This window comes from Phaethon aethereus, assembly GCF_964289735.1.
Source record: "Phaethon aethereus genome assembly, chromosome: 26".
NCBI lineage: Eukaryota > Metazoa > Chordata > Aves > Phaethontiformes > Phaethontidae > Phaethon > Phaethon aethereus.
In genome coordinates this window covers 6,267,364-6,294,733 of record NC_138602.1, presented here as the reverse complement: position 1 = coordinate 6,294,733, position 27,370 = coordinate 6,267,364, and positions in this window count along the sequence as shown.

Genomic DNA, 27,370 nt, shown 5'->3' with positions numbered 1-27,370 from the left:
GAGATGCTCTTCCGGCAGATAGAGACTCCACTGCGATCCCGGAAATCCTCCCCGATCAGAGAAACATACGTCAGGGCTGGCCAGACAGGCCTCCCTATCGTTGTCAACGGTGTTCCCACAGCTAGAGAGTCTCCTCCCATCCCAGAAGTCCAAGCAGAGCACACACACATCCCTCCCAGACAGCCAGAGTGGCATTCCAGAGGTAGAGCACCTCGAGACTCCGTTCCAAACACACAAGTCCTCCCGCATCACAAAGACATCCATCCAGGAGGGCTAGAGTGGCATTCCGGCACACAGGGATGGTATTGCCATGGCTAGAGAGAAGTGTCCGATCCCAGAAACCCTCCGGTATCACGGAGACGTACCTGCTGAATGGCTTGAGTGGCATTCTGGTCATAGAGCGGGTTGCCCGGCAACGAGACGGTCACCTCCCATCCCAGAAATCCGCCTCGATCACGGAGACACACCTCCAGGACGGCTAGAGTGACGTTCTGGACCGTACGTACATCTTTCACACCGCTAGAGAGAGTCACATTTGATCCCAGAGGTCCTCCCGCATCCTGGAGGCATACCTCTGGGACGGCTAGAGGGGCGTTCCGGTGCTACAGGCGATTTTCCCACGGTCAGTCCGTCGCCTCCGATGCCAGCAGTCCTCCCGCATCATGCAGATATAGATCCAGGGTGGCCAGAGGGGCATTGCGGCCATCGAGACAGTGTTCCAGCAGCTAGAGAGTGCCCTCCAATCCTGGAAGTCCTGCCATGTCCTGGAGACACACCTCCAGGCCGCCTAGACGGGCGTTCCAGCCATACGGGCCGTCTTCGGGGAGATAGAGACTCCCCTCCGAAGGCAGCTTTCCTCCCGCAGCATAGAGACATAACCTCCCAGGCAGCTAGAGTGGCATTCTTGCCATAGAGACAGTCTTGCCGTGGTTCGAGAGGCCCCTCCAAGCCAGGAAGCCCTCCCGGATCAGAGAGAGAGACCTCCAGGATGGCTACAGTGGCATTCCTGTAAGAGAGACTTTGTTCTGGGAGCTAGAGAGTCACCGACGATCCCAGGATTCCTGCCACATCATGGAGACACACCTGCAAAACGTGGAGCGTGGCGTTCAGGTCATAGAGACGTTGTTTGGGCGGCTAGAGAATGCGCTCCGATCCCAGAATCAAATCAGGCATCATAGACACATACGTCCAGCGCAGCTAGAGTGGCGCTGCGGTCAGAGAGACTGTTTTCCCTTGGCTAGAGAGTCCTCTGTGATCCCAGAGCTCCTCCCAGATCTTTGAGTCATCCTTCCGGGACAGCTAGAATGGCGTTGCAGTCCTAGACATGGCACTCCCGTGGTTAGAGAGTCCCCTCCAATGCTAAAATTCTCCCGGATCATGGAGGCGTACATGAGGAATGGCTGGAGTGGCGTCCCAATCTAGAAACGGTGTTCCATCTGTTAGAGAGTCCCATCCTATCCCACATGTCCTCCGTGATCATGGAGACATACGGCTGGGACGGCTAGAGGAGCATCCTGGACAAAGAGACGTTGTTCCAGTGACTACAGAGTCACTAGAGGCAGAAAAGGGGTGGGAGGCAGAAAAGGGGTGGGAGGCCGGAGGGGAGGTAGAGGCCAGAAAGAAGTGGAGGCCGCAAAGACGTGGGAGGCCGCAAAGGGGTGGGAGGCCGGAGGGGAGGTAGAGGCCAGAAAAAAGTGGAGGCCGCAAAGAGGTGGGAGGCTGCAAAGGTGTGGGAGGCTGGAGGGGAGGTAGAGGCCAGAAAAAAGTGGAGGCCGAAAAGGGGTGGAAGGCTGGAGCGTGTCCCGCATCATAGAGAAGTTACATTTGGGACAGCTAGAGTGGCATTCCGCTCGTGGAAACGGTGTTCTGGCCCCCTACCGAGTCCCTTCCCCTCCCGCAAGTCCTCCGGGATGAGAGAGACATACCTGCCACAGGGCTAGAGTGGCATTCCCGTCATGGAGGTGGTGTTCCAGCGCATGGGGACTCCCCTCTGGTCTCGGGCAGCCTCCCGATGACGGAGATATACCTCCGGCACGGCTAGAGTGGCATTCTGAACAGAGAGATGCTCTTCCGGCAGATAGAGACTCCACTGCGATCCCGGAAATCCTCCCCGATCAGAGAAACATACGTCAGGGCTGGCCAGACAGGCCTCCCTATCGTTGTCAACGGTGTTCCCACAGCTAGAGAGTCTCCTCCCATCCCAGAAGTCCAAGCAGAGCACACACACATCCCTCCCAGACAGCCAGAGTGGCATTCCAGAGGTAGAGCACCTCGAGACTCCGTTCCAAACACACAAGTCCTCCCGCATCACAAAGACATCCATCCAGGAGGGCTAGAGTGGTATTCCGGCACACAGGGATGGTATTGCCATGGCTAGAGAGAAGTGTCCGATCCCAGAAACCCTCCGGTATCACGGAGACGTACCTGCTGAATGGCTTGAGTGGCATTCTGGTCATAGAGCGGGTTGCCCGGCAACGAGACGGTCACCTCCCATCCCAGAAATCCGCCTCGATCACGGAGACACACCTCCAGGACGGCTAGAGTGACGTTCTGGACCGTACGTACATCTTTCACACCGCTAGAGAGAGTCACATTTGATCCCAGAGGTCCTCCCGCATCCTGGAGGCATACCTCTGGGACGGCTAGAGGGGCGTTCCGGTGCTACAGGCGATTTTCCCACGGTCAGTCCGTCGCCTCCGATGCCAGCAGTCCTCCCGCATCATGGAGATATAGATCCAGGGTGGCCAGAGGGGCATTGCGGCCATCGAGACAGTGTTCCAGCAGCTAGAGAGTGCCCTCCAATCCTGGAAGTCCTGCCATGTCCTGGAGACACACCTCCAGGCCGGCTAGACGGGCGTTCCGGCCATACGGGCCGTCTTCGGGGAGATAGAGACTCCCCTCCGAAGGCAGCTTTCCTCCCGCAGCATAGAGACATAACCTCCCAGGCAGCTAGAGTGGCATTCTTGCCATAGAGACAGTCTTGCCGTGGTTCGAGAGGCCCCTCCAAGCCAGGAAGCCCTCCCGGATCAGAGAGAGACACCTCCAGGACGGCTACAGTGGCATTCCTGTAAGAGAGACTTTGTTCTGGGAGCTAGAGAGTCACCGACGATCCCAGGATTCCTGCCACATCATGGAGACACACCTGCAAAACGTGGAGCGTGGCGTTCAGGTCATAGAGACGTTGTTTGGGCGGCTAGAGAATGCGCTCCGATCCCAGAATCAAATCAGGCATCATAGACACATACGTCCAGCGCAGCTAGAGTGGCGCTGCGGTCAGAGAGACTGTTTTCCCTTGGCTAGAGAGTCCTCTGTGATCCCAGAGCTCCTCCCAGATCTTTGAGTCATCCTTCCGGGACAGCTAGAATGGCGTTGCAGTCCTAGACATGGCACTCCCGTGGTTAGAGAGTCCCCTCCAATGCTAAAATTCTCCCGGATCATGGAGGCGTACATGAGGAATGGCTGGAGTGGCGTCCCAATCTAGAAACGGTGTTCCATCTGTTAGAGAGTCCCATCCTATCCCACATGTCCTCCGTGATCATGGAGACATACGGCTGGGACGGCTAGAGGAGCATCCTGGACAAAGAGACGTTGTTCCAGTGACTACAGAGTCACTAGAGGCAGAAAAGGGGTGGGAGGCAGAAAAGGGGTGGGAGGCAGAAAAGGGGTGGGAGGCCGGAGGGGAGGTAGAGGCCAGAAAGAAGTGGAGGCCGCAAAGACGTGGGAGGCCGCAAAGGGGTGGGAGGCCGGAGGGGAGGTAGAGGCCAGAAAAAAGTGGAGGCCGCAAAGAGGTGGGAGGCTGCAAAGGTGTGGGAGGCTGGAGGGGAGGTAGAGGCCAGAAAAAAGTGGAGGCCGAAAAGGGGTGGAAGGCTGGAGCGTGTCCCGCATCATAGAGAAGTTACATTTGGGACAGCTAGAGTGGCATTCCGCTCGTGGAAACGGTGTTCTGGCCCCCTACCGAGTCCCTTCCCCTGCCGCAAGTCCTCCGGGATGAGGGAGACATACCTGCCACAGGGCTAGAGTGGCATTCCCGTCATGGAGGTGGTGTTCCAGCGCATGGGGACTCCCCTCTGGTCTCGGGCAGCCTCCCGATGACGGAGATATACCTCCGGCACGGCTAGAGTGGCATTCTGAACAGAGAGATGCTCTTCCGGCAGATAGAGACTCCACTGCGATCCCGGAAATCCTCCCCGATCAGAGAAACATACGTCAGGGCTGGCCAGACAGGCCTCCCTATCGTTGTCAACGGTGTTCCCACAGCTAGAGAGTCTCCTCCCATCCCAGAAGTCCAAGCAGAGCACACACACATCCCTCCCAGACAGCCAGAGTGGCATTCCAGAGGTAGAGATGGTGTCGGCAAAGCACCTCGAGACTCCGTTCCAAACACACAAGTCCTCCCGCATCACAAAGACATCCATCCAGGAGGGCTAGAGTGGCATTCCGGCACACAGGGATGGTATTGCCATGGCTAGAGAGAAGTGTCCGATCCCAGAAACCCTCCGGTATCACGGAGACGTACCTGCTGAATGGCTTGAGTGGCATTCTGGTCATAGAGCGGGTTGCCCGGCAACGAGACGGTCACCTCCCATCCCAGAAATCCGCCTCGATCACGGAGACACACCTCCAGGACGGCTAGAGTGACGTTCTGGACCGTACGTACATCTTTCACACCGCTAGAGAGAGTCACATTTGATCCCAGAGGTCCTCCCGCATCCTGGAGGCATACCTCTGGGACGGCTAGAGGGGCGTTCCGGTGCTACAGGCGATTTTCCCACGGTCAGTCCGTCGCCTCCGATGCCAGCAGTCCACCCGCATCATGGAGATATAGATCCAGGGTGGCCAGAGGGGCATTGCGGCCATCGAGACAGTGTTCCAGCAGCTAGAGAGTGCCCTCCAATCCTGGAAGTCCTGCCATGTCCTGGAGACACACCTCCAGGCCGGCTAGACGGGCGTTCCGGCCATACGGGCCGTCTTCGGGGAGATAGAGACTCCCCTCCGAAGGCAGCTTTCCTCCCGCAGCATAGAGACATAACCTCCCAGGCAGCTAGAGTGGCATTCCTGCCATAGAGACAGTCTTGCGGTGGTTCGAGAGGCCCCTCCAAGCCAGGAAGCCCTCCCGGATCAGAGAGAGACACCTCCAGGACGGCTACAGTGGCATTCCTGTAAGAGAGACTTTGTTCTGGGAGCTAGAGAGTCACCGACGATCCCAGGATTCCTGCCACATCATGGAGACACACCTGCAAAACATGGAGCGTGGCGTTCAGGCCATAGAGACGCTGTTCGGGCGGCTAGAGAATGCGCTCCGATCCCAGAATCAAATCAGGCATCATAGACACATACATCCAGCGCAGCTAGAGTGGCGCTGCGGTCAGAGAGACTGTTTTCCCTTGGCTGGAGAGTCCTCTGTGATCCCAGAGCTCCTCCCAGATCTTTGAGTCATCCTTCCGGGACAGCTAGAATGGCGTTGCAGTCCTAGACATGGCACTCCCGTGGTTAGAGAGTCCCCTCCAATGCTAAAATTCTCCCAGATCATGGAGGCGTACATGAGGAATGGCTGGAGTGGCGTCCCAATCTAGAAACGGTGTTCCATCTGTTAGAGAGTCCCATCCTATCCCACATGTCCTCCATGATCATGGAGACATACCTCTGGGACGGCTAGAGGAGCATCCTGGACAAAGAGACGTTGTTCCAGTGACTACAGAGTCACTAGAGGCAGAAAAGGGGTGGGAGGCCGGAGGGGAGGTAGAGGCCAGAAAGAAGTGGAGGCCGCAAAGACGTGGGAGGCCGCAAAGACGTGGGAGGCCGGAGGGGAGGTAGAGGCCAGAAAAAAGTGGAGGCCGCAAAGAGGTGGGAGGCTGCAAAGGTGTGGGAGGCTGGAGGGGAGGTAGAGGCCAGAAAAAAGTGGAGGCCGAAAAGGGGTGGAAGGCTGGAGCGTGTCCCGCATCATAGAGAAGTTACATTTGGGACAGCTAGAGTGGCATTCCGCTCGTGGAAACGGTGTTCTGGCCCCCTACCGAGTCCCTTCCCCTGCCGCAAGTCCTCCGGGATGAGAGAGACATACCTGCCACAGGGCTAGAGTGGCATTCCCGTCATGGAGGTGGTGTTCCAGCGCCTCGGGACTCCCCTCTAGTCTCGGGCAGTCTCCCGATGACGGAGATATACCTCCGGCACGGCTAGAGTGGCATTCTGAACAGAGAGATGCTCTTCCGGCAGATAGAGACTCCACTGCGATCCCGGAAATCCTCCCCGATCAGAGAAACATACGTCAGGGCTGGCCAGACAGGCCTCCCTATCGTTGTCAACGGTGTTCCCACAGCTAGAGAGTCTCCTCCCATCCCAGAAGTCCAAGCAGAGCACACACACATCCCTCCCAGACAGCCAGAGTGGCATTCCAGAGGTAGAGATGGTGTCGGCAAAGCACCTCGAGACTCCGTTCCAAACACACAAGTCCTCCCGCATCACAAAGACATCCATCCAGGAGGGCTAGAGTGGCATTCCGGCACACAGGGATGGTATTGCCATGGCTAGAGAGAAGTGTCCGATCCCAGAAACCCTCCGGTATCACGGAGACGTACCTGCTGAATGGCTTGAGTGGCATTCTGGTCATAGAGCGGGTTGCCCGGCAACGAGACGGTCACCTCCCATCCCAGAAATCCGCCTCGATCACGGAGACACACCTCCAGGACGGCTAGAGTGACGTTCTGGACCGTACGTACATCTTTCACACCGCTAGAGAGAGTCACATTTGATCCCAGAGGTCCTCCCGCATCCTGGAGGCATACCTCTGGGACGGCTAGAGGGGCGTTCCGGTGCTACAGGCGATTTTCCCACGGTCAGTCCGTCGCCTCCGATGCCAGCAGTCCTCCCGCATCATGGAGATATAGATCCAGGGTGGCCAGAGGGGCATTGCGGCCATCGAGACAGTGTTCCAGCAGCTAGAGAGTGCCCTCCAATCCTGGAAGTCCTGCCATGTCCTGGAGACACACCTCCAGGCCGGCTAGACGGGCGTTCCGGCCATACGGGCCGTCTTCGGGGAGATAGAGACTCCCCTCCGAAGGCAGCTTTCCTCCCGCAGCATAGAGACATAACCTCCCAGGCAGCTAGAGTGGCATTCTTGCCATAGAGACAGTCTTGCTGTGGTTCGAGAGGCCCCTCCAAGCCAGGAAGCCCTCCCGGATCAGAGAGAGACACCTCCAGGACGGCTACAGTGGCATTCCTGTAAGAGAGACTTTGTTCTGGGAGCTAGAGAGTCACCGACGATCCCAGGATTCCTGCCACATCATGGAGACACACCTGCAAAACGTGGAGCGTGGCGTTCAGGTCATAGAGACGTTGTTTGGGCGGCTAGAGAATGCGCTCCGATCCCAGAATCAAATCAGGCATCATAGACACATACGTCCAGCGCAGCTAGAGTGGCGCTGCGGTCAGAGAGACTGTTTTCCCTTGGCTAGAGAGTCCTCTGTGATCCCAGAGCTCCTCCCAGATCTTTGAGTCATCCTTCCGGGACAGCTAGAATGGCGTTGCAGTCCTAGACATGGCACTCCCGTGGTTAGAGAGTCCCCTCCAATGCTAAAATTCTCCCGGATCATGGAGGCGTACATGAGGAATGGCTGGAGTGGCGTCCCAATCTAGAAACGGTGTTCCATCTGTTAGAGAGTCCCATCCTATCCCACATGTCCTCCGTGATCATGGAGACATACGGCTGGGACGGCTAGAGGAGCATCCTGGACAAAGAGACGTTGTTCCAGTGACTACAGAGTCACTAGAGGCAGAAAAGGGGTGGGAGGCAGAAAAGGGGTGGGAGGCAGAAAAGGGGTGGGAGGCCGGAGGGGAGGTAGAGGCCAGAAAGAAGTGGAGGCCGCAAAGACGTGGGAGGCCGCAAAGGGGTGGGAGGCCGGAGGGGAGGTAGAGGCCAGAAAAAAGTGGAGGCCGCAAAGAGGTGGGAGGCTGCAAAGGTGTGGGAGGCTGGAGGGGAGGTAGAGGCCAGAAAAAAGTGGAGGCCGAAAAGGGGTGGAAGGCTGGAGCGTGTCCCGCATCATAGAGAAGTTACATTTGGGACAGCTAGAGTGGCATTCCGCTCGTGGAAACGGTGTTCTGGCCCCCTACCGAGTCCCTTCCCCTGCCGCAAGTCCTCCGGGATGAGAGAGACATACCTGCCACAGGGCTAGAGTGGCATTCCCGTCATGGAGGTGGTGTTCCAGCGCCTCGGGACTCCCCTCTAGTCTCGGGCAGTCTCCCGATGACGGAGATATACCTCCGGCACGGCTAGAGTGGCATTCTGAACAGAGAGATGCTCTTCCGGCAGATAGAGACTCCACTGCGATCCCGGAAATCCTCCCCGATCAGAGAAACATACGTCAGGGCTGGCCAGACAGGCCTCCCTATCGTTGTCAACGGTGTTCCCACAGCTAGAGAGTCTCCTCCCATCCCAGAAGTCCAAGCAGAGCACACACACATCCCTCCCAGACAGCCAGAGTGGCATTCCACAGGTAGAGATGGTGTCGGCAAAGCACCTCGAGACTCCGTTCCAAACACACAAGTCCTCCCGCATCACAAAGACATCCATCCAGGAGGGCTAGAGTGGCATTCCGGCACACAGGGATGGTATTGCCATGGCTAGAGAGAAGTGTCCGATCCCAGAAACCCTCCGGTATCACGGAGACGTACCTGCTGAATGGCTTGAGTGGCATTCTGGTCATAGAGCGGGTTGCCCGGCAACGAGACGGTCACCTCCCATCCCAGAAATCCGCCTCGATCACGGAGACACACCTCCAGGACGGCTAGAGTGACGTTCTGGACCGTACGTACATCTTTCACACCGCTAGAGAGAGTCACATTTGATCCCAGAGGTCCTCCCGCATCCTGGAGGCATACCTCTGGGACGGCTAGAGGGGCGTTCCGGTGCTACAGGCGATTTTCCCACGGTCAGTCCGTCGCCTCCGATGCCAGCAGTCCTCCCGCATCATGGAGATATAGATCCAGGGTGGCCAGAGGGGCATTGCGGCCATCGAGACAGTGTTCCAGCAGCTAGAGAGTGCCCTCCAATCCTGGAAGTCCTGCCATGTCCTGGAGACACACCTCCAGGCCGGCTAGACGGGCGTTCCGGCCATACGGGCCGTCTTCGGGGAGATAGAGACTCCCCTCCGAAGGCAGCTTTCCTCCCGCAGCATAGAGACATAACCTCCCAGGCAGCTAGAGTGGCATTCTTGCCATAGAGACAGTCTTGCCGTGGTTCGAGAGGCCCCTCCAAGCCAGGAAGCCCTCCCGGATCAGAGAGAGACACCTCCAGGACGGCTACAGTGGCATTCCTGTAAGAGAGACTTTGTTCTGGGAGCTAGAGAGTCACCGACGATCCCAGGATTCCTGCCACATCATGGAGACACACCTGCAAAACGTGGAGCGTGGCGTTCAGGTCATAGAGACGTTGTTTGGGCGGCTAGAGAATGCGCTCCGATCCCAGAATCAAATCAGGCATCATAGACACATACGTCCAGCGCAGCTAGAGTGGCGCTGCGGTCAGAGAGACTGTTTTCCCTTGGCTAGAGAGTCCTCTGTGATCCCAGAGCTCCTCCCAGATCTTTGAGTCATCCTTCCGGGACAGCTAGAATGGCGTTGCAGTCCTAGACATGGCACTCCCGTGGTTAGAGAGTCCCCTCCAATGCTAAAATTCTCCCGGATCATGGAGGCGTACATGAGGAATGGCTGGAGTGGCGTCCCAATCTAGAAACGGTGTTCCATCTGTTAGAGAGTCCCATCCTATCCCACATGTCCTCCGTGATCATGGAGACATACGGCTGGGACGGCTAGAGGAGCATCCTGGACAAAGAGACGTTGTTCCAGTGACTACAGAGTCACTAGAGGCAGAAAAGGGGTGGGAGGCAGAAAAGGGGTGGGAGGCAGAAAAGGGGTGGGAGGCCGGAGGGGAGGTAGAGGCCAGAAAGAAGTGGAGGCCGCAAAGACGTGGGAGGCCGCAAAGGGGTGGGAGGCCGGAGGGGAGGTAGAGGCCAGAAAAAAGTGGAGGCCGCAAAGAGGTGGGAGGCTGCAAAGGTGTGGGAGGCTGGAGGGGAGGTAGAGGCCAGAAAAAAGTGGAGGCCGAAAAGGGGTGGAAGGCTGGAGCGTGTCCCGCATCATAGAGAAGTTACATTTGGGACAGCTAGAGTGGCATTCCGCTCGTGGAAACGGTGTTCTGGCCCCCTACCGAGTCCCTTCCCCTGCCGCAAGTCCTCCGGGATGAGGGAGACATACCTGCCACAGGGCTAGAGTGGCATTCCCGTCATGGAGGTGGTGTTCCAGCGCATGGGGACTCCCCTCTGGTCTCGGGCAGCCTCCCGATGACGGAGATATACCTCCGGCACGGCTAGAGTGGCATTCTGAACAGAGAGATGCTCTTCCGGCAGATAGAGACTCCACTGCGATCCCGGAAATCCTCCCCGATCAGAGAAACATACGTCAGGGCTGGCCAGACAGGCCTCCCTATCGTTGTCAACGGTGTTCCCACAGCTAGAGAGTCTCCTCCCATCCCAGAAGTCCAAGCAGAGCACACACACATCCCTCCCAGACAGCCAGAGTGGCATTCCAGAGGTAGAGATGGTGTCGGCAAAGCACCTCGAGACTCCGTTCCAAACACACAAGTCCTCCCGCATCACAAAGACATCCATCCAGGAGGGCTAGAGTGGCATTCCGGCACACAGGGATGGTATTGCCATGGCTAGAGAGAAGTGTCCGATCCCAGAAACCCTCCGGTATCACGGAGACGTACCTGCTGAATGGCTTGAGTGGCATTCTGGTCATAGAGCGGGTTGCCCGGCAACGAGACGGTCACCTCCCATCCCAGAAATCCGCCTCGATCACGGAGACACACCTCCAGGACGGCTAGAGTGACGTTCTGGACCGTACGTACATCTTTCACACCGCTAGAGAGAGTCACATTTGATCCCAGAGGTCCTCCCGCATCCTGGAGGCATACCTCTGGGACGGCTAGAGGGGCGTTCCGGTGCTACAGGCGATTTTCCCACGGTCAGTCCGTCGCCTCCGATGCCAGCAGTCCACCCGCATCATGGAGATATAGATCCAGGGTGGCCAGAGGGGCATTGCGGCCATCGAGACAGTGTTCCAGCAGCTAGAGAGTGCCCTCCAATCCTGGAAGTCCTGCCATGTCCTGGAGACACACCTCCAGGCCGGCTAGACGGGCGTTCCGGCCATACGGGCCGTCTTCGGGGAGATAGAGACTCCCCTCCGAAGGCAGCTTTCCTCCCGCAGCATAGAGACATAACCTCCCAGGCAGCTAGAGTGGCATTCCTGCCATAGAGACAGTCTTGCGGTGGTTCGAGAGGCCCCTCCAAGCCAGGAAGCCCTCCCGGATCAGAGAGAGACACCTCCAGGACGGCTACAGTGGCATTCCTGTAAGAGAGACTTTGTTCTGGGAGCTAGAGAGTCACCGACGATCCCAGGATTCCTGCCACATCATGGAGACACACCTGCAAAACATGGAGCGTGGCGTTCAGGCCATAGAGACGCTGTTCGGGCGGCTAGAGAATGCGCTCCGATCCCAGAATCAAATCAGGCATCATAGACACATACATCCAGCGCAGCTAGAGTGGCGCTGCGGTCAGAGAGACTGTTTTCCCTTGGCTGGAGAGTCCTCTGTGATCCCAGAGCTCCTCCCAGATCTTTGAGTCATCCTTCCGGGACAGCTAGAATGGCGTTGCAGTCCTAGACATGGCACTCCCGTGGTTAGAGAGTCCCCTCCAATGCTAAAATTCTCCCGGATCATGGAGGCGTACATGAGGAATGGCTGGAGTGGCGTCCCAATCTAGAAACGGTGTTCCATCTGTTAGAGAGTCCCATCCTATCCCACATGTCCTCCGTGATCATGGAGACATACCTCTGGGACGGCTAGAGGAGCATCCTGGACAAAGAGACGTTGTTCCAGTGACTACAGAGTCACTAGAGGCAGAAAAGGGGTGGGAGGCCGGAGGGGAGGTAGAGGCCAGAAAGAAGTGGAGGCCGCAAAGACGTGGGAGGCCGCAAAGACGTGGGAGGCCGGAGGGGAGGTAGAGGCCAGAAAAAAGTGGAGGCCGCAAAGAGGTGGGAGGCTGCAAAGGTGTGGGAGGCTGGAGGGGAGGTAGAGGCCAGAAAAAAGTGGAGGCCGAAAAGGGGTGGAAGGCTGGAGCGTGTCCCGCATCATAGAGAAGTTACATTTGGGACAGCTAGAGTGGCATTCCGCTCGTGGAAACGGTGTTCTGGCCCCCTACCGAGTCCCTTCCCCTGCCGCAAGTCCTCCGGGATGAGAGAGACATACCTGCCACAGGGCTAGAGTGGCATTCCCGTCATGGAGGTGGTGTTCCAGCGCCTCGGGACTCCCCTCTGGTCTCGGGCAGTCTCCCGATGACGGAGATATACCTCCGGCACGGCTAGAGTGGCATTCTGAACAGAGAGATGCTCTTCCGGCAGATAGAGACTCCACTGCGATCCCGGAAATCCTCCCCGATCAGAGAAACATACGTCAGGGCTGGCCAGACAGGCCTCCCTATCGTTGTCAACGGTGTTCCCACAGCTAGAGAGTCTCCTCCCATCCCAGAAGTCCAAGCAGAGCACACACACATCCCTCCCAGACAGCCAGAGTGGCATTCCACAGGTAGAGATGGTGTCGGCAAAGCACCTCGAGACTCCGTTCCAAACACACAAGTCCTCCCGCATCACAAAGACATCCATCCAGGAGGGCTAGAGTGGCATTCCGGCACACAGGGATGGTATTGCCATGGCTAGAGAGAAGTGTCCGATCCCAGAAACCCTCCGGTATCACGGAGACGTACCTGCTGAATGGCTTGAGTGGCATTCTGGTCATAGAGCGGGTTGCCCGGCAACGAGACGGTCACCTCCCATCCCAGAAATCCGCCTCGATCACGGAGACACACCTCCAGGACGGCTAGAGTGACGTTCTGGACCGTACGTACATCTTTCACACCGCTAGAGAGAGTCACATTTGATCCCAGAGGTCCTCCCGCATCCTGGAGGCATACCTCTGGGACGGCTAGAGGGGCGTTCCGGTGCTACAGGCGATTTTCCCACGGTCAGTCCGTCGCCTCCGATGCCAGCAGTCCTCCCGCATCATGGAGATATAGATCCAGGGTGGCCAGAGGGGCATTGCGGCCATCGAGACAGTGTTCCAGCAGCTAGAGAGTGCCCTCCAATCCTGGAAGTCCTGCCATGTCCTGGAGACACACCTCCAGGCCGGCTAGACGGGCGTTCCGGCCATACGGGCCGTCTTCGGGGAGATAGAGACTCCCCTCCGAAGGCAGCTTTCCTCCCGCAGCATAGAGACATAACCTCCCAGGCAGCTAGAGTGGCATTCTTGCCATAGAGACAGTCTTGCCGTGGTTCGAGAGGCCCCTCCAAGCCAGGAAGCCCTCCCGGATCAGAGAGAGACACCTCCAGGACGGCTACAGTGGCATTCCTGTAAGAGAGACTTTGTTCTGGGAGCTAGAGAGTCACCGACGATCCCAGGATTCCTGCCACATCATGGAGACACACCTGCAAAACGTGGAGCGTGGCGTTCAGGTCATAGAGACGTTGTTTGGGCGGCTAGAGAATGCGCTCCGATCCCAGAATCAAATCAGGCATCATAGACACATACGTCCAGCGCAGCTAGAGTGGCGCTGCGGTCAGAGAGACTGTTTTCCCTTGGCTAGAGAGTCCTCTGTGATCCCAGAGCTCCTCCCAGATCTTTGAGTCATCCTTCCGGGACAGCTAGAATGGCGTTGCAGTCCTAGACATGGCACTCCCGTGGTTAGAGAGTCCCCTCCAATGCTAAAATTCTCCCGGATCATGGAGGCGTACATGAGGAATGGCTGGAGTGGCGTCCCAATCTAGAAACGGTGTTCCATCTGTTAGAGAGTCCCATCCTATCCCACATGTCCTCCGTGATCATGGAGACATACGGCTGGGACGGCTAGAGGAGCATCCTGGACAAAGAGACGTTGTTCCAGTGACTACAGAGTCACTAGAGGCAGAAAAGGGGTGGGAGGCAGAAAAGGGGTGGGAGGCAGAAAAGGGGTGGGAGGCCGGAGGGGAGGTAGAGGCCAGAAAGAAGTGGAGGCCGCAAAGACGTGGGAGGCCGCAAAGGGGTGGGAGGCCGGAGGGGAGGTAGAGGCCAGAAAAAAGTGGAGGCCGCAAAGAGGTGGGAGGCTGCAAAGGTGTGGGAGGCTGGAGGGGAGGTAGAGGCCAGAAAAAAGTGGAGGCCGAAAAGGGGTGGAAGGCTGGAGCGTGTCCCGCATCATAGAGAAGTTACATTTGGGACAGCTAGAGTGGCATTCCGCTCGTGGAAACGGTGTTCTGGCCCCCTACCGAGTCCCTTCCCCTGCCGCAAGTCCTCCGGGATGAGGGAGACATACCTGCCACAGGGCTAGAGTGGCATTCCCGTCATGGAGGTGGTGTTCCAGCGCATGGGGACTCCCCTCTGGTCTCGGGCAGCCTCCCGATGACGGAGATATACCTCCGGCACGGCTAGAGTGGCATTCTGAACAGAGAGATGCTCTTCCGGCAGATAGAGACTCCACTGCGATCCCGGAAATCCTCCCCGATCAGAGAAACATACGTCAGGGCTGGCCAGACAGGCCTCCCTATCGTTGTCAACGGTGTTCCCACAGCTAGAGAGTCTCCTCCCATCCCAGAAGTCCAAGCAGAGCACACACACATCCCTCCCAGACAGCCAGAGTGGCATTCCAGAGGTAGAGATGGTGTCGGCAAAGCACCTCGAGACTCCGTTCCAAACACACAAGTCCTCCCGCATCACAAAGACATCCATCCAGGAGGGCTAGAGTGGCATTCCGGCACACAGGGATGGTATTGCCATGGCTAGAGAGAAGTGTCCGATCCCAGAAACCCTCCGGTATCACGGAGACGTACCTGCTGAATGGCTTGAGTGGCATTCTGGTCATAGAGCGGGTTGCCCGGCAACGAGACGGTCACCTCCCATCCCAGAAATCCGCCTCGATCACGGAGACACACCTCCAGGACGGCTAGAGTGACGTTCTGGACCGTACGTACATCTTTCACACCGCTAGAGAGAGTCACATTTGATCCCAGAGGTCCTCCCGCATCCTGGAGGCATACCTCTGGGACGGCTAGAGGGGCGTTCCGGTGCTACAGGCGATTTTCCCACGGTCAGTCCGTCGCCTCCGATGCCAGCAGTCCACCCGCATCATGGAGATATAGATCCAGGGTGGCCAGAGGGGCATTGCGGCCATCGAGACAGTGTTCCAGCAGCTAGAGAGTGCCCTCCAATCCTGGAAGTCCTGCCATGTCCTGGAGACACACCTCCAGGCCGGCTAGACGGGCGTTCCGGCCATACGGGCCGTCTTCGGGGAGATAGAGACTCCCCTCCGAAGGCAGCTTTCCTCCCGCAGCATAGAGACATAACCTCCCAGGCAGCTAGAGTGGCATTCCTGCCATAGAGACAGTCTTGCGGTGGTTCGAGAGGCCCCTCCAAGCCAGGAAGCCCTCCCGGATCAGAGAGAGACACCTCCAGGACGGCTACAGTGGCATTCCTGTAAGAGAGACTTTGTTCTGGGAGCTAGAGAGTCACCGACGATCCCAGGATTCCTGCCACATCATGGAGACACACCTGCAAAACATGGAGCGTGGCGTTCAGGCCATAGAGACGCTGTTCGGGCGGCTAGAGAATGCGCTCCGATCCCAGAATCAAATCAGGCATCATAGACACATACATCCAGCGCAGCTAGAGTGGCGCTGCGGTCAGAGAGACTGTTTTCCCTTGGCTGGAGAGTCCTCTGTGATCCCAGAGCTCCTCCCAGATCTTTGAGTCATCCTTCCGGGACAGCTAGAATGGCGTTGCAGTCCTAGACATGGCACTCCCGTGGTTAGAGAGTCCCCTCCAATGCTAAAATTCTCCCGGATCATGGAGGCGTACATGAGGAATGGCTGGAGTGGCGTCCCAATCTAGAAACGGTGTTCCATCTGTTAGAGAGTCCCATCCTATCCCACATGTCCTCCGTGATCATGGAGACATACGGCTGGGACGGCTAGAGGAGCATCCTGGACAAAGAGACGTTGTTCCAGTGACTACAGAGTCACTAGAGGCAGAAAAGGGGTGGGAGGCCGGAGGGGAGGTAGAGGCCAGAAAGAAGTGGAGGCCGCAAAGACGTGGGAGGCCGCAAAGACGTGGGAGGCCGGAGGGGAGGTAGAGGCCAGAAAAAAGTGGAGGCCGCAAAGAGGTGGGAGGCTGCAAAGGTGTGGGAGGCTGGAGGGGAGGTAGAGGCCAGAAAAAAGTGGAGGCCGAAAAGGGGTGGAAGGCTGGAGCGTGTCCCGCATCATAGAGAAGTTACCTTTGGGACAGCTAGAGTGGCATTCCGCTCGTGGAAACGGTGTTCTGGCCCCCTACCGAGTCCCTTCCCCTGCCGCAAGTCCTCCGGGATGAGAGAGACATACCTGCCACAGGGCTAGAGTGGCATTCCCGTCATGGAGGTGGTGTTCCAGCGCCTCGGGACTCCCCTCTGGTCTCGGGCAGTCTCCCGATGACGGAGATATACCTCCGGCACGGCTAGAGTGGCATTCTGAACAGAGAGATGCTCTTCCGGCAGATAGAGACTCCACTGCGATCCCGGAAATCCTCCCCGATCAGAGAAACATACGTCAGGGCTGGCCAGACAGGCCTCCCTATCGTTGTCAACGGTGTTCCCACAGCTAGAGAGTCTCCTCCCATCCCAGAAGTCCAAGCAGAGCACACACACATCCCTCCCAGACAGCCAGAGTGGCATTCCACAGGTAGAGATGGTGTCGGCAAAGCACCTCGAGACTCCGTTCCAAACACACAAGTCCTCCCGCATCACAAAGACATCCATCCAGGAGGGCTAGAGTGGCATTCCGGCACACAGGGATGGTATTGCCATGGCTAGAGAGAAGTGTCCGATCCCAGAAACCCTCCTGTATCACGGAGACGTACCTGCTGAATGGCTTGAGTGGCATTCTGGTCATAGAGCGGGTTGCCCGGCAACGAGACGGTCACCTCCCATCCCAGAAATCCGCCTCGATCACGGAGACACACCTCCAGGACGGCTAGAGTGACGTTCTGGACCGTACGTACATCTTTCACACCGCTAGAGAGAGTCACATTTGATCCCAGAGGTCCTCCCGCATCCTGGAGGCATACCTCTGGGACGGCTAGAGGGGCGTTCCGGTGCTACAGGCGATTTTCCCACGGTCAGTCCGTCGCCTCCGATGCCAGCAGTCCTCCCGCATCATGGAGATATAGATCCAGGGTGGCCAGAGGGGCATTGCGGCCATCGAGACAGTGTTCCAGCAGCTAGAGAGTGCCCTCCAATCCTGGAAGTCCTGCCATGTCCTGGAGACACACCTCCAGGCCGGCTAGACGGGCGTTCCGGCCATACGGGCCGTCTTCGGGGAGATAGAGACTCCCCTCCGAAGGCAGCTTTCCTCCCGCAGCATAGAGACATAACCTCCCAGGCAGCTAGAGTGGCATTCTTGCCATAGAGACAGTCTTGCCGTGGTTCGAGAGGCCCCTCCAAGCCAGGAAGCCCTCCCGGATCAGAGAGAGAGACCTCCAGGATGGCTACAGTGGCATTCCTGTAAGAGAGACTTTGTTCTGGGAGCTAGAGAGTCACCGACGATCCCAGGATTCCTGCCACATCATGGAGACACACCTGCAAAACGTGGAGCGTGGCGTTCAGGTCATAGAGACGTTGTTTGGGCGGCTAGAGAATGCGCTCCGATCCCAGAATCAAATCAGGCATCATAGACACATACGTCCAGCGCAGCTAGAGTGGCGCTGCGGTCAGAGAGACTGTTTTCCCTTGGCTAGAGAGTCCTCTGTGATCCCAGAGCTCCTCCCAGATCTTTGAGTCATCCTTCCGGGACAGCTAGAATGGCGTTGCAGTCCTAGACATGGCACTCCCGTGGTTAGAGAGTCCCCTCCAATGCTAAAATTCTCCCGGATCATGGAGGCGTACATGAGGAATGGCTGGAGTGGCGTCCCAATCTAGAAACGGTGTTCCATCTGTTAGAGAGTCCCATCCTATCCCACATGTCCTCCGTGATCATGGAGACATACGGCTGGGACGGCTAGAGGAGCATCCTGGACAAAGAGACGTTGTTCCAGTGACTACAGAGTCACTAGAGGCAGAAAAGGGGTGGGAGGCCGGAGGGGAGGTAGAGGCCAGAAAGAAGTGGAGGCCGCAAAGACGTGGGAGGCCGCAAAGACGTGGGAGGCCGGAGGGGAGGTAGAGGCCAGAAAAAAGTGGAGGCCGCAAAGAGGTGGGAGGCTGCAAAGGTGTGGGAGGCTGGAGGGGAGGTAGAGGCCAGAAAAAAGTGGAGGCCGAAAAGGGGTGGAAGGCTGGAGCGTGTCCCGCATCATAGAGAAGTTACCTTTGGGACAGCTAGAGTGGCATTCCGCTCGTGGAAACGGTGTTCTGGCCCCCTACCGAGTCCCTTCCCCTGCCGCAAGTCCTCCGGGATGAGAGAGACATACCTGCCACAGGGCTAGAGTGGCATTCCCGTCATGGAGGTGGTGTTCCAGCGCCTCGGGACTCCCCTCTGGTCTCGGGCAGTCTCCCGATGACGGAGATATACCTCCGGCACGGCTAGAGTGGCATTCTGAACAGAGAGATGCTCTTCCGGCAGATAGAGACTCCACTGCGATCCCGGAAATCCTCCCCGATCAGAGAAACATACGTCAGGGCTGGCCAGACAGGCCTCCCTATCGTTGTCAACGGTGTTCCCACAGCTAGAGAGTCTCCTCCCATCCCAGAAGTCCAAGCAGAGCACACACACATCCCTCCCAGACAGCCAGAGTGGCATTCCAGAGGTAGAGATGGTGTCGGCAAAGCACCTCGAGACTCCGTTCCAAACACACAAGTCCTCCCGCATCACAAAGACATCCATCCAGGAGGGCTAGAGTGGCATTCCGGCACACAGGGATGGTATTGCCATGGCTAGAGAGAAGTGTCCGATCCCAGAAACCCTCCGGTATCACGGAGACGTACCTGCTGAATGGCTTGAGTGGCATTCTGGTCATAGAGCGGGTTGCCCGGCAACGAGACGGTCACCTCCCATCCCAGAAATCCGCCTCGATCACGGAGACACACCTCCAGGACGGCTAGAGTGACGTTCTGGACCGTACGTACATCTTTCACACCGCTAGAGAGAGTCACATTTGATCCCAGAGGTCCTCCCGCATCCTGGAGGCATACCTCTGGGACGGCTAGAGGGGCGTTCCGGTGCTACAGGCGATTTTCCCACGGTCAGTCCGTCGCCTCCGATGCCAGCAGTCCTCCCGCATCATGGAGATATAGATCCAGGGTGGCCAGAGGGGCATTGCGGCCATCGAGACAGTGTTCCAGCAGCTAGAGAGTGCCCTCCAATCCTGGAAGTCCTGCCATGTCCTGGAGACAGACCTCCAGGCCGGCTAGACGGGCGTTCCGGCCATACGGGCCGTCTTCGGGGAGATAGAGACTCCCCTCCGAAGGCAGCTTTCCTCCCGCAGCATAGAGACATAACCTCCCAGGCAGCTAGAGTGGCATTCTTGCCATAGAGACAGTCTTGCGGTGGTTCGAGAGGCCCCTCCAAGCCAGGAAGCCCTCCCGGATCAGAGAGAGAGACCTCCAGGACGGCTACAGTGGCATTCCTGTAAGAGAGACTTTGTTCTGGGAGCTAGAGAGTCACCGACGATCCCAGGATTCCTGCCACATCATGGAGACACACCTGCAAAATGTGGAGCGTGGCGTTCAGGTCATAGAGACGTTGTTTGGGCGGCTAGAGAATGCGCTCCGATCCCAGAATCAAATCAGGCATCATAGACACATACGTCCAGCGCAGCTAGAGTGGCGCTGCGGTCAGAGAGACTGTTTTCCCTTGGCTAGAGAGTCCTCTGTGATCCCAGAGCTCCTCCCAGATCTTTGAGTCATCCTTCCGGGACAGCTAGAATGGCGTTGCAGTCCTAGACATGGCACTCCCGTGGTTAGAGAGTCCCCTCCAATGCTAAAATTCTCCCGGATCATGGAGGCGTACATGAGGAATGGCTGGAGTGGCGTCCCAATCTAGAAACGGTGTTCCATCTGTTAGAGAGTCCCATCCTATCCCACATGTCCTCCGTGATCATGGAGACATACGGCTGGGACGGCTAGAGGAGCATCCTGGACAAAGAGACGTTGTTCCAGTGACTACAGAGTCACTAGAGGCAGAAAAGGGGTGGGAGGCAGAAAAGGGGTGGGAGGCAGAAAAGGGGTGGGAGGCCGGAGGGGAGGTAGAGGCCAGAAAGAAGTGGAGGCCGCAAAGACGTGGGAGGCCGCAAAGGGGTGGGAGGCCGCAAAGGGGTGGGAGGCCGGAGGGGAGGTAGAGGCCAGAAAAAAGTGGAGGCCGCAAAGAGGTGGGAGGCTGCAAAGGTGTGGGAGGCTGGAGGGGAGGTAGAGGCCAGAAAAAAGTGGAGGCCGAAAAGGGGTGGAAGGCTGGAGCGTGTCCCGCATCATAGAGAAGTTACATTTGGGACAGCTAGAGTGGCATTCCGCTCGTGGAAACGGTGTTCTGGCCCCCTACCGAGTCCCTTCCCCTGCCGCAAGTCCTCCGGGATGAGAGAGACATACCTGCCACAGGGCTAGAGTGGCATTCCCGTCATGGAGGTGGTGTTCCAGCGCCTCGGGACTCCCCTCTGGTCTCGGGCAGCCTCCCGATGACGGAGATATACCTCCGGCACGGCTAGAGTGGCATTCTGAACAGAGAGATGCTCTTCCGGCAGATAGAGACTCCACTGCGATCCCGGAAATCCTCCCCGATCAGAGAAACATACGTCAGGGCTGGCCAGACAGGCCTCCCTATCGTTGTCAACGGTGTTCCCACAGCTAGAGAGTCTCCTCCCATCCCAGAAGTCCAAGCAGAGCACACACACATCCCTCCCAGACAGCCAGAGTGGCATTCCAGAGGTAGAGATGGTGTCGGCAAAGCACCTCGAGACTCCGTTCCAAACACACAAGTCCTCCCGCATCACAAAGACATCCATCCAGGAGGGCTAGAGTGGCATTCCGGCACACAGGGATGGTATTGCCATGGCTAGAGAGAAGTGTCCGATCCCAGAAACCCTCCGGTATCACGGAGACGTACCTGCTGAATGGCTTGAGTGGCATTCTGGTCATAGAGCGGGTTGCCCGGCAACGAGACGGTCACCTCCCATCCCAGAAATCCGCCTCGATCACGGAGACACACCTCCAGGACGGCTAGAGTGACGTTCTGGACCGTACGTACATCTTTCACACCGCTAGAGAGAGTCACATTTGATCCCAGAGGTCCTCCCGCATCCTGGAGGCATACCTCTGGGACGGCTAGAGGGGCGTTCCGGTGCTACAGGCGATTTTCCCACGGTCAGTCCGTCGCCTCCGATGCCAGCAGTCCACCCGCATCATGGAGATATAGATCCAGGGTGGCCAGAGGGGCATTGCGGCCATCGAGACAGTGTTCCAGCAGCTAGAGAGTCCCCTGCAATCCTGGAAGTCCTGCCATGTCCTGGAGACACACCTCCAGGCCGGCTAGACGGGCGTTCCGGCCATACGGGCCGCCTTCGGGGAGATAGAGACTCCCCTCCGAAGGCAGCTTTCCTCCCGCAGCATAGAGACATAACCTCCCAGGCAGCTAGAGTGGCATTCCTGCCATAGAGACAGTCTTGCGGTGGTTCGAGAGGCCCCTCCAAGCCAGGAAGCCCTCCCGGATCAGAGAGAGAGACCTCCAGGACGGCTACAGTGGCATTCCTGTAAGAGAGACTTTGTTCTGGGAGCTAGAGAGTCACCGACGATCCCAGGATTCCTGCCACATCATGGAGACACACCTGCAAAACATGGAGCGTGGCGTTCAGGCCATACAGACGCTGTTCGGGCGGCTAGAGAATGCGCTCCGATCCCAGAATCAAATCAGGCATCATAGACACATACATCCAGCGCAGCTAGAGTGGCGCTGCGGTCAGAGAGACTGTTTTCCCTTGGCTGGAGAGTCCTCTGTGATCCCAGAGCTCCTCCCAGATCTTTGAGTCATCCTTCCGGGACAGCTAGAATGGCGTTGCAGTCCTAGACATGGCACTCCCGTGGTTAGAGAGTCCCCTCCAATGCTAAAATTCTCCCGGATCATGGAGGCGTACATGAGGAATGGCTGGAGTGGCGTCCCAATCTAGAAACGGTGTTCCATCTGTTAGAGAGTCCCATCCTATCCCACATGTCCTCCATGATCATGGAGACATACCTCTGGGACGGCTAGAGGAGCATCCTGGACAAAGAGACGTTGTTCCAGTGACTACAGAGTCACTAGAGGCAGAAAAGGGGTGGGAGGCCGGAGGGGAGGTAGAGGCCAGAAAGAAGTGGAGGCCGCAAAGACGTGGGAGGCCGCAAAGACGTGGGAGGCCGGAGGGGAGGTAGAGGCCAGAAAAAAGTGGAGGCCGCAAAGAGGTGGGAGGCTGCAAAGGTGTGGGAGGCTGGAGGGGAGGTAGAGGCCAGAAAAAAGTGGAGGCCGAAAAGGGGTGGAAGGCTGGAGCGTGTCCCGCATCATAGAGAAGTTACCTTTGGGACAGCTAGAGTGGCATTCCGCTCGTGGAAACGGTGTTCTGGCCCCCTACCGAGTCCCTTCCCCTGCCGCAAGTCCTCCGGGATGAGAGAGACATACCTGCCACAGGGCTAGAGTGGCATTCCCGTCATGGAGGTGGTGTTCCAGCGCCTCGGGACTCCCCTCTGGTCTCGGGCAGTCTCCCGATGACGGAGATATACCTCCGGCACGGCTAGAGTGGCATTCTGAACAGAGAGATGCTCTTCCGGCAGATAGAGACTCCACTGCGATCCCGGAAATCCTCCCCGATCAGAGAAACATACGTCAGGGCTGGCCAGACAGGCCTCCCTATCGTTGTCAACGGTGTTCCCACAGCTAGAGAGTCTCCTCCCATCCCAGAAGTCCAAGCAGAGCACACACACATCCCTCCCAGACAGCCAGAGTGGCATTCCAGAGGTAGAGATGGTGTCGGCAAAGCACCTCGAGACTCCGTTCCAAACACACAAGTCCTCCCGCATCACAAAGACATCCATCCAGGAGGGCTAGAGTGGCATTCCGGCACACAGGGATGGTATTGCCATGGCTAGAGAGAAGTGTCCGATCCCAGAAACCCTCCGGTATCACGGAGACGTACCTGCTGAATGGCTTGAGTGGCATTCTGGTCATAGAGCGGGTTGCCCGGCAACGAGACGGTCACCTCCCATCCCAGAAATCCGCCTCGATCACGGAGACACACCTCCAGGACGGCTAGAGTGACGTTCTGGACCGTACGTACATCTTTCACACCGCTAGAGAGAGTCACATTTGATCCCAGAGGTCCTCCCGCATCCTGGAGGCATACCTCTGGGACGGCTAGAGGGGCGTTCCGGTGCTACAGGCGATTTTCCCACGGTCAGTCCGTCGCCTCCGATGCCAGCAGTCCTCCCGCATCATGGAGATATAGATCCAGGGTGGCCAGAGGGGCATTGCGGCCATCGAGACAGTGTTCCAGCAGCTAGAGAGTGCCCTCCAATCCTGGAAGTCCTGCCATGTCCTGGAGACACACCTCCAGGCCGGCTAGACGGGCGTTCCGGCCATACGGGCCGTCTTCGGGGAGATAGAGACTCCCCTCCGAAGGCAGCTTTCCTCCCGCAGCATAGAGACATAACCTCCCAGGCAGCTAGAGTGGCATTCTTGCCATAGAGACAGTCTTGCCGTGGTTCGAGAGGCCCCTCCAAGCCAGGAAGCCCTCCCGGATCAGAGAGAGAGACCTCCAGGACGGCTACAGTGGCATTCCTGTAAGAGAGACTTTGTTCTGGGAGCTAGAGAGTCACCGACGATCCCAGGATTCCTGCCACATCATGGAGACACACCTGCAAAATGTGGAGCGTGGCGTTCAGGTCATAGAGACGTTGTTTGGGCGGCTAGAGAATGCGCTCCGATCCCAGAATCAAATCAGGCATCATAGACACATACGTCCAGCGCAGCTAGAGTGGCGCTGCGGTCAGAGAGACTGTTTTCCCTTGGCTGGAGAGTCCTCTGTGATCCCAGAGCTCCTCCCAGATCTTTGAGTCATCCTTCCGGGACAGCTAGAATGGCGTTGCAGTCCTAGACATGGCACTCCCGTGGTTAGAGAGTCCCCTCCAATGCTAAAATTCTCCCGGATCATGGAGGCGTACATGAGGAATGGCTGGAGTGGCGTCCCAATCTAGAAACGGTGTTCCATCTGTTAGAGAGTCCCATCCTATCCCACATGTCCTCCATGATCATGGAGACATACCTCTGGGACGGCTAGAGGAGCATCCTGGACAAAGAGACGTTGTTCCAGTGACTACAGAGTCACTAGAGGCAGAAAAGGGGTGGGAGGCAGAAAAGGGGTGGGAGGCAGAAAAGGGGTGGGAGGCCGGAGGGGAGGTAGAGGCCAGAAAGAAGTGGAGGCCGCAAAGACGTGGGAGGCCGCAAAGGGGTGGGAGGCCGGAGGGGAGGTAGAGGCCAGAAAAAAGTGGAGGCCGCAAAGAGGTGGGAGGCTGCAAAGGTGTGGGAGGCTGGAGGGGAGGTAGAGGCCAGAAAAAAGTGGAGGCCGAAAAGGGGTGGAAGGCTGGAGCGTGTCCCGCATCATAGAGAAGTTACATTTGGGACAGCTAGAGTGGCATTCCGCTCGTGGAAACGGTGTTCTGGCCCCCTACCAAGTCCCTTCCCCTGCCGCAAGTCCTCCGGGATGAGAGAGACATACCTGCCGCAGGGCTAGAGTGGCATTCCCGTCATGGAGGTGGTGTTCCAGCGCATGGGGACTCCCCTCTGGTCTCAGGCAGTCTCCCGATGACGGAGATATACCTCCGGCACGGCTAGAGTGGCATTCTGAACAGAGAGATGCTCTTCCGGCAGATAGAGACTCCACTGCGATCCCGGAAATCCTCCCCGATCAGAGAAACATACGTCAGGGCTGGCCAGACAGGCCTCCCTATCGTTGTCAACGGCGTTCCCACAGCTAGAGAGTCTCCTCCCATCCCAGAAGTCCAAGCAGAGCACACACACATCCCTCCCAGACAGCCAGAGTGGCATTCCAGAGGTAGAGATGGTGTCGGCAAAGCACCTCGAGACTCCGTTCCAAACACACAAGTCCTCCCGCATCACAAAGACATCCATCCAGGAGGGCTAGAGTGGCATTCCGGCACACAGGGATGGTATTGCCATGGCTAGAGAGAAGTGTCCGATCCCAGAAACCCTCCGGTATCACGGAGACGTACCTGCTGAATGGCTTGAGTGGCATTCTGGTCATAGAGCGGGTTGCCCGGCAACGAGACGGTCACCTCCCATCCCAGAAATCCGCCTCGATCACGGAGACACACCTCCAGGACGGCTAGAGTGACGTTCTGGACCGTACGTACATCTTTCACACCGCTAGAGAGAGTCACATTTGATCCCAGAGGTCCTCCCGCATCCTGGAGGCATACCTCTGGGACGGCTAGAGGGGCGTTCCGGTGCTACAGGCGATTTTCCCACGGTCAGTCCGTCGCCTCCGATGCCAGCAGTCCACCCGCATCATGGAGATATAGATCCAGGGTGGCCAGAGGGGCATTGCGGCCATCGAGACAGTGTTCCAGCAGCTAGAGAGTGCCCTCCAATCCTGGAAGTCCTGCCATGTCCTGGAGACACACCTCCAGGCCGGCTAGACGGGCGTTCCGGCCATACGGGCCGTCTTCGGGGAGATAGAGACTCCCCTCCGAAGGCAGCTTTCCTCCCGCAGCATAGAGACATAACCTCCCAGGCAGCTAGAGTGGCATTCCTGCCATAGAGACAGTCTTGCGGTGGTTCGAGAGGCCCCTCCAAGCCAGGAAGCCCTCCCGGATCAGAGAGAGAGACCTCCAGGACGGCTACAGTGGCATTCCTGTAAGAGAGACTTTGTTCTGGGAGCTAGAGAGTCACCGACGATCCCAGGATTCCTGCCACATCATGGAGACACACCTGCAAAACATGGAGCGTGGCGTTCAGGCCATACAGACGCTGTTCGGGCGGCTAGAGAATGCGCTCCGATCCCAGAATCAAATCAGGCATCATAGACACATACATCCAGCGCAGCTAGAGTGGCGCTGCGGTCAGAGAGACTGTTTTCCCTTGGCTGGAGAGTCCTCTGTGATCCCAGAGCTCCTCCCAGATCTTTGAGTCATCCTTCCGGGACAGCTAGAATGGCGTTGCAGTCCTAGACATGGCACTCCCGTGGTTAGAGAGTCCCCTCCAATCCTAAAATTCTCCCAGATCATGGAGGCGTACATGAGGAATGGCTGGAGTGGCGCCCCAATCTAGAAACGGTGTTCCATCTGTTAGAGAGTCCCATCCTATCCCACATGTCCTCCGTGATCATGGAGACATACGGCTGGGACGGCTAGAGGAGCATCCTGGACAAAGAGACGTTGTTCCAGTGACTACAGAGTCACTAGAGGCAGAAAAGGGGTGGGAGGCAGAAAAGGGGTGGGAGGCAGAAAAGGGGTGGGAGGCCGGAGGGGAGGTAGAGGCCAGAAAGAAGTGGAGGCCGCAAAGACGTGGGAGGCCGCAAAGGGGTGGGAGGCCGGAGGGGAGGTAGAGGCCAGAAAAAAGTGGAGGCCGCAAAGAGGTGGGAGGCTGGAGGGGAGGTAGAGGCCAGAAAAAAGTGGAGGCCGAAAAGGGGTGGAAGGCTGGAGCGTGTCCCGCATCATAGAGAAGTTACATTTGGGACAGCTAGAGTGGCATTCCGCTCGTGGAAACGGTGTTCTGGCCCCCTACCGAGTCCCTTCCCCTGCCGCAAGTCCTCCGGGATGAGGGAGACATACCTGCCACAGGGCTAGAGTGGCATTCCCGTCATGGAGGTGGTGTTCCAGCGCATGGGGACTCCCCTCTGGTCTCGGGCAGCCTCCCGATGACGGAGATATACCTCCGGCACGGCTAGAGTGGCATTCTGAACAGAGAGATGCTCTTCCGGCAGATAGAGACTCCACTGCGATCCCGGAAATCCTCCCCGATCAGAGAAACATACGTCAGGGCTGGCCAGACAGGCCTCCCTATCGTTGTCAACGGTGTTCCCACAGCTAGAGAGTCTCCTCCCATCCCAGAAGTCCAAGCAGAGCACACACACATCCCTCCCAGACAGCCAGAGTGGCATTCCAGAGGTAGAGATGGTGTCGGCAAAGCACCTCGAGACTCCGTTCCAAACACACAAGTCCTCCCGCATCACAAAGACATCCATCCAGGAGGGCTAGAGTGGCATTCCGGCACACAGGGATGGTATTGCCATGGCTAGAGAGAAGTGTCCGATCCCAGAAACCCTCCGGTATCACGGAGACGTACCTGCTGAATGGCTTGAGTGGCA